At 35.7% G+C, this 13,130-nt stretch overlaps 1 long non-coding RNA gene across 1 annotated transcript; it reads left to right on the top strand.

Annotated features, from left to right (window-relative positions):
• Positions 1–5,294: 5,294 nt before the first annotated feature.
• LOC143695951 (uncharacterized) lies at positions 5,295–12,077 on the top strand. The gene is made up of 4 exons (XR_013185420.1): positions 5,295–5,481; positions 8,871–8,953; positions 11,265–11,334; positions 11,919–12,077. It is a non-coding gene; the product is annotated as an uncharacterized LOC143695951 (long non-coding RNA).
• The last annotated feature ends 1,053 nt before the right edge of the window (positions 12,078–13,130 follow it).

Raw genomic sequence — 13,130 nt, 5'->3', positions numbered from 1 at the left:
ATGCTGTGCTCTAAAACACAGGGACAGGAGAAGAAACAACCTGAAACACCACATACAAATCAATATCATCCCAGAACCACCTGTTGCTAATTTATAGGTGTCATTTTCCTGCTTGAAAAGGCCATTTTCCTTCAACAGACAGTTTCTCATGCCCAGTTAGGAGAGCTAAGAGAGGTGTAATTGGATATGAAGATGCTTCAGAGACGTTTAATATATTTAAGAGGACCCTTCACTGGGAAACATTGCCAAGATGCAGTATAAGCACTTGAGGACAATATTTTCAAGAGAAACCACTTACCGCTTGTTTTTCAGGTGAGTCCTTTTTTCCCAAATGAAATTAAAAACCATCCTTAGAGATATTTTTCATCAAGATAAATTCAGGATGACTGAAAATCTGTATGTAATTACAGACACACAGTTAGTTATTTTCGCTCAAAGAACACTCTTAATTTTGTCAACTTCTGGTGTTTAGCTGTTTTACAAAAATTGATCGAGACATGCTGCAAGTGCATCAATCTCTCAGTCCTAATAAAAGGCACATGGTTATAACATCAAAATGACTGATAGATTTATATAGATAAAGCTTCTTAGCAATGATATCTGTGTGAAACTTGAAGACTTTCAATAGATCATAACTTCCCACTCTTCGTGTTGAACTTGAAGAAGGCATAACTGAGATCAATCAAAGCCAAAGTCAGGACCAATGGAGTTTTATGTGTATCTGTGTGTGTGTGTGTTTAAGCAAAGAAGTTTTATGAAACAGAAAGGATTAATTTGACTGACTTTGAGCAACACCATCTATATCCCTAGATTTATATATAGCATTTCCATTTTTTGACTTCTGATGCTTTAGTTTATGTCTTCTTGACACATATCACAGCTAAAAATGGATTTTGGGTGGCTGGTAGCAAGATGAATAGTCTGAGCTGGAAGCAACTGATGATGGTATTTTGATGGTAGATAGACTTTGTGCCAGGCACTGTGCATTCATGTGGTTGATCTGAAGCTGCAAGTCTCTTTGAAAGAAAAGAGATCATTTAAAGGATGACAGGTGATGACTGTCAGTTGAAGGAGTATATAATAATCCTTGGAAATGAAAATAAAAAATCTAAACAAGATCTGATGCTTTACCGAGCACGTAAATTCATTTCTAAAAACAAATAAGTCTGTCAATTGAGCAGATTCTTCTTTTTCTCCCTCTTTTAAACTTTGATTTGCAGCTCAGATTTACTAGGCACTTTTAAAATTTATTCTTCTGATGCTATTTTTGCTAGTTCCCTTATAGACTAGAACTGTAATTTTAATAGGTTCTAAAAATGAATCCTTTTATTTTTAGTACACAGAACACAGTGTACTAAATGCAATGCAATAGAAGTTGCACAAAATAAATGAACTTTAATACTTCTACTCTGCATTTAAGAATAGAAGTTGTTCATATTGTTCTGCAAAAACGGACATGTAAAGCTTTTCTTTAAGTAAATGCTTGATTGTTTTCCCTCCTTGTGTTCCACATAATGGGAATGAGAAAATAGAAGATATTTGTGAAAACAATAATATTTATCACACAGTGGATATTGTGAATCACAACTCTAATAGTTAAAGTCCAGTTTCAGCTAAAATGAAATAGAAGTCTGCAAAATTATGTTAGGGAAATGATGGTAATAATAGAAAACTCTAAATAAAATAACTGTTTTTAAAAAATCACAATAAATGATGGAAATATTACTATCTTTTAAAACACGGTCAGTAGGTACAGAAATACTTCTGCTTTTTGAATAATTTAATTTGGACAAGATCTCTTCCGAAGTTCACTACTTTGGAAAAAAATGGGCAATTAGAAATGCCATAATTAAATAATCCTTTATGTATTATCCATGCTAAGAATAGTTCATAATAATTTAGAAAGTAAGAATAATCTGATTAAATTAGTATTACAGTAATTCCTTAATATCAGTGTAGTTTACTTGGGTTGTTGATTAATTATGACATTATTGCAAAATACTGTGGAGTAGATGCCATCATGCACAGCTATCTTTGTCAGCCCAGAGCATTATAAACATGACTATTCTGTAGTTACAAAAGTATTATGGTTCTCTAGATTGTATCTACTTCAGATAATTCTGATTTTGAGTGTCCAAAATGTTTCTCTGCAACTAAAACTATGTATTAATGGTCCTATATCTTCTAAAATGCTTTCAAGCACACGAAAAAGATGAACAGTTATCCAAGAGTACAATCTAGGGACTTTAGTGCAAGTAATAAACAGCTTGGACAACATAATGAAAGTTGGAAAAATTCAAAGTAGCCCAAACCTATTGCTCTTACTACAGCATTAACTGCCCAATTCTCAATGCAAAAAACAAAACAAAACACTAAGATAATCTGGCTTCTGCATTAATTCAATTCTTTCTTGCTTCAGAAAAAAAATAATGTTTTTTTCTGTGTAAATCCTACTGTTGCAGAGTGATGCCTTAGATACAAATGCTTGGCTACCCTTAATGTTCTCTGCACTGCTAAGGATTTCAGAAAAACTGGAGAGAAACATCACAGTAAGTAATAATGATGAAGATTTTTCTGGTTAGTAAATCACACCTACTGGTCAAGCAGTTGATCCAAATAAAGTAAAACTATGAATTCGTAAATAGAATGGGTAAAGCAAGGAGTTTTCTGAGAAAAAATGAAGGTCACACTTCCAGAATATTTACTTAGAATGCAGATACATCAGCAGAAAGGCAATTCTATTACACCAGTTTAATCATATTACTTTAGTGAACCAGTTAACCGGACCCATACTGTGATTTTGACGTTGAGAGAAGGTTTACATGACTCCAAGTGTTTCATCAAAAGAGATGGTAACTATTCACCTCTTTGGTTTTCCTGAACTAGTCTGTGTATCCTTATCAGGTACAGCAGTGCTGACAGATGGAAACACCTTCAAAAGAGAAAAAAAAAATACAAGTATTTGGGCAATATATGATGAAAAAATTGCAATAAAATAAGAAAATTTTCTTTGAAAGGATGCCTGAATAATTCTAAGCCCTTTTGCATAAATCTGAGTTGAAATTTTACATTATTTTATACATACAACCAAATTATGTAATATAGAATTCAGTAGTTAATAATGATCAAAATCAAAATCTTGCTCTGAGAAAGAAAGAATGTATCAAATAGGGAACAAAGAATTTATTTTTAATCATAATGTTTGTACAGGCTAAAAATCCAAAGCAGCACAGAAACATGTAATTAATAATGGTTGAAATTTCTTTATCAACAAATTCTATCCCACTCATTTCTTTGTTCCAGTGTTCACCTTTCCAATGTCCTTCTGAGTCCTATGGGCAAGAGCTGAGCCTTTCTCAGCTGCCACAGTGTTGGTAGTGATAATAAGTCATCAGCAAACTGAGGACTTTGGAGGAAAGAGCATAATGTTTGTGGTGGAGCTTCTCTCCTTTCGGTCTCAGGTTTGTTTCTACAAGCTTCCTCAGAACATTTTTCCTTTCCATTGATCCCCAACTACTTCTGACAGAAAGAGCTGCTGTTTTCCAAGCAGTGATGATTCCCTGAGCCTGTGGGACTATTGCTGCACAAGATACTTTTAAGGTACCGCATCTGGAGTGATTTCACCACACAATTGTTGTAACAAGCTAAACCCAGCTCAGACTGTGCCAGCCTCGATGAGATCTGAGACCTGTAGCCTTTTACCAGCAATAGGAGAAAATCATATTCATTGGGCTAGACCTATCACCAAAGTGAACATAAATTTACCTCAGACTTTCATCTGATGGGATCTGCCTCAGCTCATGCACTCCATGAGGTAAAATGAAAAGGAAACAAAACTGTACTTATATTCCTGAATGTAAGACAAATTATTAGATTACCAAAAGTTCAGGGGACAAATGTCAGCTTTCTTTTTTTAAACATTCAGTATAATTAACATTGCTAAGAAAAGACACTGCTTTCAGTGGTTGGAGTGTAAAATTGAAAGTGTTGAAACGCAGTGATAAAACCCTATTTTCTGTCTTGCTGGATGGGAGACTTGAAATTGCATCTGTTCACAGGTAGAATTGGGAGAATGGAGGTAGTAAAACCAAGTCAACTTCCCAAATTCATAATACATTTTATATTTATTCGTCTAGAGGTTTTTTCCAAATAGAGGTCTTTCCTATTGTAGTATATGGTATAGATAATTCATGCTATTAATGTGCAAAATATTGTAAAATCCAAGCTATGTCTTTGACCACCCCAGCCGAGAGCAGAGCCTTATTTTTATTCAATTAGTTTCCAGACAACGTTAAGATAATATCGAGTCTGTTAACGTATGAATGGAACCTTCCTGAGCGATGATCAACGACTTCCCTGGAATGCAAGAGAGATCTCGCACCTTGCACCTCGAAGATTGCATCTACTGCACCGATTACCGGCGCCACCCTGCTTCCTGTGAATGCCGACTTCTCCGGAGTGCTCTGACATCATCTAGACACCTGGAACTGGACTTTTGTCTATCCCTGCACATGTATGGCCCCGGTTCTGCATGTGAAGGGACACAAAGGAACATTCGGTCATTTCTGCCCCAGGCAGAATAAACTGTATATAAGCTCACTGCGCAAAGCAGCCGGTGTGAACCAAGGGGAGACTCTGACATTTTGGTGGTCAGATCCAGGTTCGCCCAGCGCTGATCCCGGGGTTGATGCTGCCCTTGGCTGTGATGTTTTTTTTTTTCTGATCAAAATTCTGTTTCACTGACAATCTAATAAATCATTGCTAAATTTTCTTATAAATTTGGCTCCTGATTTGATCATTTATAACACTTTTCATGAAGTTTTTGTCATTGTTGTGTAAAGAAGTGAAAGCTCCTTTTGAGATTGACATCTTTCAAATGTGGAATTAGAAATGCTCCTTATTAGCTTGCAGCTTATCATTGATGCCACTGTATGTTTTTGTTGTTATTTCTTTGAATTAAACAATGTTAATATCTGTATTTTTCCATGTAACAGTTTTCCTCATAGTTGCTTACTCTTTAATGCTTCTTTGTTTCCAAATCTTCTTTGAGATAATTGAAAATGGAAAGACAGTTATAACAAGAAAATGTTTGAGCTGAAAAGCTACATCTTTCATAAATCTGTTTTTTAATTACAAATGAGCTCAACATAGTAATGCATTTTACTTTAATTACAATTTTGATGACCTTCTTAGAGCTGAAAGCCATTTCTCTTAATTAATGACATGCATGTGTGTGTTTCAGGAGTTCTGTTGCTAAGTGATTTCCAGGGAAACTAGTGAAGCAAACTAATGAAGTGTCAGATAATATTTTGTAGTGTTTTTATGGAATGGCATTACTGGACCACAAAAAGACCTGTCTCATGTCTGCATAATCTTCAGAGTTTGAAGGTTTAAGAGAGCATATCGAGCTCAAATTTGAAAAGAATATCTGTCTCTTTATTTTACCACATCCAGCTTGTACCTTTGACCACATAGTACAAGGTTAGTGATATATAAGTGCAATTCTTTTTTTTTCCTGTTACTTTTAAAGGTCCAAAGTATGTTTGGCTCTTGTATATCTCTTTCTCTTGGGTGCACGCTCTCTTTAAATAAGCATCACCATTTCTCTTTCCTGCAGCTTTGTTTCTCAAAGAAGCTAAAGTGCACTGCATCTGACATATATAGTGCATAAATTCAGCTTGAAGATATGGAACTTGTCAAGTTCAGAGTGTATCTGCAGCAGGTGGAAGTGACACAGCACTGACTTTGGTGCAGTTCTGTCACAACAATGATGGAACTTTGCTCCACAGTCTTGAAACACTGTTTATAACAGATTTGTTCAGAAGTAATCTCCTTCACAATGGCAACCCAAAAGAGTGGGATCTTAAAATGGAAATGCTTAAGCAATTCTAGAAGAAAACTGGTGTAGGATTCTTGTACTGTGTCATGTTTCAGAGGAAAGGCAGCCATATTTACTTTGGGATCAAGGATCTTAAGTCTTCCGTTGGAAAGATAAAGGATATTAATAAGTTATAGAGCATCTGGATGCCAATTAAGTATGCCATAAAGAAGATGTAAATGATATATCCTTTAGTTTGCAGGTTATATATGGTCTTAATATGTATTTTTTAAAACTGATTCTTTGAAATGGTTACTGACATATTGCTTGTATATGAAGGAAAAGGAAGCATTTTCAAGGATAACTGAATGTACAGAATCCAGATGTTACCAGGTTTCAGTAATTAATAAAACTCCCTGACCTTTCTTTAAGAAATAAACCACAAATTATTTTTGTTATCTTTTTAAGACAGTGAAGCCAAAAGCATTGTATAAAGCACAAAAGTTAAGATAAATTGATTTCGGGTTTGAGAAATTCAGGGAAAATTATAGTTTGGACATATCCTAATTTAGAAAACATGAATTTTGCAATAGCTTTTCTTTCTCACTCTGACTTTCCTCTAGATCTTCTTTTTCTCACTTAATAAAATACCTCCCGTGATTGATCCTGCTGGACCAAAACCATGTTTGTATTATACATTATTAAAGAAGTGTCAGACTCATGATATAGTATGCTTGGGGCTTTGCAGCAGTGTTATTTTACTTGGTGTCCCTTAAAAAATACTCAAGGGATTCTAAGGCAGCATTAGCTCCTTTTACAATGTACTGCATAACCTGTTTAGTTGTATGGCATTAGGTTACTAAACAAAATCAAAGGTGGTGGGGGTGCTTCCTACATTCTACTTCAGAATTACATTTTGTAGGCAGGCTTTTTAGTGCCCACAGAAAAGGCCTAATATTTGAGAGATGATATATATTTATTTATACTAAATTTATCAGTGGGGAAGTCACACAGATGGCAGTTAAAGAGAATAGCTTACCATTTCTCTGTTAGAATGGGTACCAAACTTGAAAATTTCTCAATTACTCATGGATCTACAGCCTCAACGTACTCCTGCTGCAACCTGCTCAAAGGGCAACACATATCAGTCTGATTTTTAAATTAAGTCCTGTCTCTCTTCTCAGGATTGAAAGTAAAATATTCCTCTTATGTCTCTGTGTGACAGAAGAGAATAGTTTTCAGCTAGAGAGGAAGATGATACAAGATAAGGGCATGTATTTAATGATTAAGATTCAATGGTAAATAACACTGGTACCACACCAGTCTGAGGCATGATATGTGGGTACTGTGTGTCCTGTGAGAGGACAGAGCTGTGAAAGGATTGCCTTTTTCCCTCATTCAGTCTTCTGCATGAGCCAGGTGGAGCTCTCCCAGAGAGAAAGTAGGTCTCCTCACAAAAACAACCAAACATGCTGAAGCAGAAACCTGATTTCTGCTGACTTTACTCTGCTCTCTAAAGAGAATGAGAAAGACAGCAAGATAGAGACTGTAATACAAATAAACTGAAGGGCTTCAGTAAGGAGCAGGGGGAAGGTAGGTAGGCAGCCCTCAGAGATAGAAAGGCAGATTTTTCTCAAGAGAAAATGGGCAACAACTTCTGAGTTATGAGAGGAGCCCTGAAGCAATACTCAGCCAGTTCTGTAACACTAAGACTTGCTGAATCAAGTGAAGGCAGAGTCCCACCATGGAACAATATTTTGTGCAGGCTGTCCTTTTTTTCCCAGGTTACACTCTAGTAATCCAGATTTTTCATCTCAAAAGCTGCTGTGTGCTAGTTGGTGTTCCAGTAGAGAAAATCATGGGCCTTTTGGTGACTAGTGTCATATTCAATTTTCCAATAATTTCAATACTGTGGCTTACTAGAGATGTTTCATGTTAGGAAAACTGCTGAAATTCATGGTTTACTTGCACTCAGTTGGTACTGAAAGGTGCAAAACTAAAAATGATGCTAAAAATTCATGTTTGAATGTTGTCATCATACCTGTGTCAAAAAGGGATGAGCCAAGGAAGAATGGGATATTTCCTGTGAACAAGATGTTCCTTTGAATAGTAGGAGATGTTAGTGCTGATTTCATATCAGACACAGGGAGTTTTCATCTTTCTGATAATACCACTACTAGTACTGGAAGTCAATATAAGCAGTGATTTTTGGGCTTGAGATTCCATATCTTCTCACCTGGGAACTGAGCAGAATAAGCCTAATTGCTTAGTATTTGCAACAATAGTTGCACAATGGGACGCTTTTCACAACTTTATCTGGAGCAGACTGACATAACTGTCAGTTAAACTTTCCTTTTCTCTTCACACTGAAAGTTTAGCAACCCACATGTTGCCTCCATATAATTACGTAAATGAGTTATAAATAGTTTCTCAGAATATTAGGCATGATGGCCTGGGCAAAATTTGTTAAATCACTTGAGGTGTCAAGCATCTGATGTTTTTTCTGCAGCACTATATTCTGTTCTGTAATAAAACAATAAATAAAATTAGGTGGGCTTTGTTAGTCGGAGTGTTTATCAATTCTCTGCTCAGGACAGATAAACATTTTATTGAGCATATGAGGACTCATTACACCCACACATAATGAAAAAAGACATCTGAAGAAAGAATATAATGTAGCACATTACAGTTAGCACATTTTTCTGAAAGGGGAATAGCTGGACGACTGGTACCTTGTTGTACCTTTCTCTTGTCTCCACCTTCACTTCACATCTTCTTCCCTAAGTCTGTTTTACAGTAATACCCATTCTGTAACATATTTATACTAATGGAGACATATAATCCAATGAAAGACTGTGTATTGCTGTATTCTTCCCAAGTGTCATACATGATCTTTGTTGAGTACTGCTACAAAACAGTGTTGAGAAGAGAGGTAGGTAGGCGAAAATAAGCTTGTGTTGTGTTTTAACTCTTTTGGCTCCTTTGGAAGTGTTAAATTCTTGAAAATCAGAAACTCCAATCCCTCTCTCTTTTTCTGTAACAATCCCCACAGTTCAGAGAAATCCTGAAGACCACTAGGAGAGACCCAGATATTTAATCTCAGTTTATTTTTCTTGGGTTTGGCACTTCAGCAAGGTATGTCACATTATATTTCAAGTATAATTTCTTTTCTAGCCATGCCTTTCAAAAAATGACACAGCATTTTACCAATCACTTATACAGTGAAACTGCAAAAATAATTTCTGCATTTTTTTTTAACTTTAAGCTGACATTTTATCTGTGTAGGTTTGTTTGTCTGGGTGGGGGGGAGGTTTTTGTTCAGAAATAAAATTCCTTCACCTGAGTACAAAATAAATACTTTCTGTATAATGAACAACATGAAAATTGTTATTGATGCATCAGTCTTGTTTAGACATCAAAAGTGCCTCCTCTAAAAGGTAAGCTCTTGTTCACATTACGTTTATTCATCTGAAGTGTTTGTCTTTAAAAATACACTCAGGAGCCGAAGGCAAGTTTTAGAACTGTATGTTTTGAAACATTGATCTAAGCATTGTTAATGGAAGTGTTATCTAAATCTTGTAGAAGTAATGAAAATTTCTCCAGGTGTTAGACTGCAGAATCTTCTGTCACTTTGATATCAGGGTTAGACAACAAAGTGGATTGCCTTGTCCATCAAAATGTAGTAGGATAAAATTTCACTAGAGTGACAAAAATACAGGAAAGTTGATGTGGAATTTATCAAATTTAAAAATACTAGCTGCTTACCAAAAAACCCACAAAAATCCAACAAAAAAACTCTAAACAACAAACCAATAATGAAAAAGAAAAAAACCCCAAACCAACCAAACAAGAAAAACAGGAAAAAAGCTGGTGAAATATATGATAAGTTTGCATTAATTTATTTAACTCAAGAATAATTTTACAATTGGATTACAATGGTGTTATCTAAATGAAAGAATAATGACTTTGTCTAAAAAGACACATTTAAATTTATTTGATTTAATTTCCAGTCACTGCCTAGACTGGGAAGAAAATAACCATATTACTTTCACAGGGAGTCTAAAACAAAGGTGGAAAAAAGTTTGGCTAAAAACAGAGTTGCCTTCAGCTTTGTTCCATAAGGTTAATCATTTTCTTGAGTTTTAAGCTGAGCTATGAGAAAAAGAAAAAATAGTTAGGATGTACAGTTTTGTTTAGTAGAATGATTTCCTTAAAGGCAACACATTATTTGGCTTGAATTATTGGGTGTAAGAGTGGCCAGATGGAAAATTCAATTTACATTTTATTTTAACTGATGCATCAACTATTCCATTGACAAAGAGAGGTGTTACTTTGGTGAGTGAGAAAAATGTTATTTTCTGCTTATAGTTACATTAAAATGTTACAGTATGTTAGAAGTTTTCACTCAAAGCCTTTTCATCACTATTGCTGTTTCCCAGACTCCTCCATTTTTAGCTGTTCCTAGAAGTGAGAGCTCTAGAAGGTGTTACTATGGCTGACATTTTGCTGCCATTTCCTCCATCCCTCCCCATATACTGATGAATGCACAGTGTATTGAAAGGGCTGCATATGTTAAGGACTTTTGTCAACCCACTTCAGGGTCTTAATTGGTTTGCTGAGGCAGTACTGATATTTCCTCAGTTTTCTTCAGTGAAACTGACAGCTCAAGAGTACAAGAGTTCAATCCCTGGCTTCCCAAATCTCTCACCCTCATTAAATCACCCCTTTTTTTCACAAGAACAAGTCAAATACCCAAAGACTCTGTCGATCTTCAAAGCTAAAGAGGAACTTGTGCTCTGTAGTTTGAGAAAGATAGAGAGGGAGTAATTAAGCTATGTTTTTATTCACTTAAAACCCACCCTGCTAGCCCTCCACTCCTTGCTCCTCTTCTGCCTTGCTTACACTTTTCCAAAGGCAAAAAGCCAACATATTCACTGGCCATCAACAGGAGCTAACCTTTTCCATGGGCTTATCTTGCCTCATAGATCTGGGACTACAGAACTGTGCCATTAATTCTTTTTCTAGCTAATATCACAGATTCACAGATTAGGTAGTGTTGGAAGGGACCTTAAATGTCCATCAGGTCCAATTCTCCTGCCATCTTCAACTAGATCATGTTGCTCAGAGCCACATGTGCTCTGACCTTGAATGCTTCCAGGAACTGGGCATTTCCCATTTATTTGGGCAACCTATTCCAGTGTTTCATCACACTCATTGGAAAAATATCTCTTCCTTATATCTAGTCTGAATCAACCCTCTCTCAGTTTAAAACCATTACCCTTTGTCCTGTTGCAACAGGCCCTAATAAACCTTTTTATTTAGGTACTCATGGAAGGTCTGGGTGTTCCACCATGAAAAAAGTGATTTCATAGATGCCACCTGTTCTCTGAACATGTTTTGATGGTTGCAGCTTCTGACATCTGAGATCTATTTTCTTTTTGCACAGGTTTTCCCCCAGTCATCATTCTTTAGAACCTTCTAAAGAAACATGCATGGAGCCTGAAATGCTGAAACAGGTCAGTGGATTCACAGCATTTTATTTTGTAGTGAGGCAAAATAAAGGAGCAAGATTTAGAAAGCAAAAGAGCTGGAAAAGCAACCTACTATTTTCAATGATATGTCATGTACTGGTATTGAAAACTTTAGCAATCCTCTCTGTTTCTGGCAAGAAGGCTTGTATCCGTTCAGTGACATGGCAACTCTTAGTTCTCCTTTAAAAATTTGGCAAACAATAAGAATTCTTTTTAAAATAGAAAATGTCTTATGAGCAGCAGTTTAATTTTCTTGTATTAGAAAACGATTACATTGTCATGAAGTGTTAGAACAGCAGAATTTGAACTGGAGACATGTTTGCATTTGATGACATACTTGTTTGATTTTCTATGTTATGCTATTCATGATATTTTTCCAGCACCCTGACTTTTAAATTTTATGTGAAATGTATTTTTTTTTTTTGAGCAAATGAAAGTACTTTTAAAAGCTATTTTTAAAAAAATCTCCACTTTGACTTGTGGATATTGATAATCCTGTCATGGTCAAACAGAAGTTTGGAACCACCAGCCACAAGCTTGTCTATTTTTTATTATTTTTTTTTCCACAGGGTGCAAATGAAGCTGCAAGCCTTGAGGAACACATCAAATATAGAGAAGGTTTCTGTAAAAGAGGACTTTTCCAGGGACAACTCGCAGTTAAAAGAGTTCCTGTTCTGAACTTCAGCCCCATAGGGCTAAAACTACATCTGATTACAGTTAAATATATGCCACAGAGCAGGAAAAAAAAGAAATTAGAAAGAATGTTTTGTTTTACTTGCAATTCATTCCATTTCTGCCCTTAGGCAAACAAATCATTATCTTTGGTGATGGCAAAGTCTTTGACATATATGAAACCTTCTTATTTTACTCTAAGTCCAAGAATAGCATTTCTTAAAGACGTGGGTGAAAGTAATAAGAAACGGATATAAGAAATGTTCAAGTTTTAATTAAGATTAGCTGTGAACAGTCAGATTAATAGTTTGCTTTATTTTCCCCTCAATATCAGAAATCTTGTATCAAACCCCTTGATTCAGTACAATGTAGTTTACCATGCAGAGAAAATTCTATGTTTTCCTGCATTTCCATAGCTAATCTTTTATTATCCTACAGACAGCTTTTACAGCCCAGAGCATTAATTTTTATCTACTGAGGAAGTTTTAAATGGCCATCAATATTGGGCATTCTCCCTCCCTCCCTTTTCCTCCTCATAGTCAGGAAACACAGTAAGCAGATATACTATGTCTAAACAGCCCAAAAAAATTTCAGTTACATTTTTCCAAGCTGCATACTTTGGTGCAATTCAAAATGTTATATTAATATGACAATTCTGTAATTTTGGTTTGCATTTTTTAAAATTTTGGACACTTTGATCTGGCTCCTCAAACACACCTCCAAAACACGTTCAGCTAATTTTTCTTCTAATTCATATTCTTATTTTTGGGCATTTGTTATTTCCACTCCACATGTTCTAATGAATTATTCTGTTGAATAATCAAGATGTTGCAAGTGACAAACAAGGGTGCCAGTGTTCTGTCATACAACAGTGAAGAGAGTGCTCTTGCAGGCTACATATCTCCTTTCACTACTGCTGAGAACATTTGTAACCCAGGAAGCGAATTGGAATATTGCTGTATTTTCCAGGCCCAAAGACAGAGAGACTGAACCTCTTTCTAAGAAGAGTCACAGCATCTTCCAGTTGGTACCATATGGTTTAATTGACTGAATGAAAGGATTTAATTCCAACAAAGAAGGAGGCAGACTCTGAGCTAACTATAATCATT

This window comes from Agelaius phoeniceus, chromosome 1 (genome assembly GCF_051311805.1).
Source record: "Agelaius phoeniceus isolate bAgePho1 chromosome 1, bAgePho1.hap1, whole genome shotgun sequence".
NCBI lineage: Eukaryota > Metazoa > Chordata > Aves > Passeriformes > Icteridae > Agelaius > Agelaius phoeniceus.
This window is presented reverse-complemented; position numbering and strand designations above follow the sequence as displayed.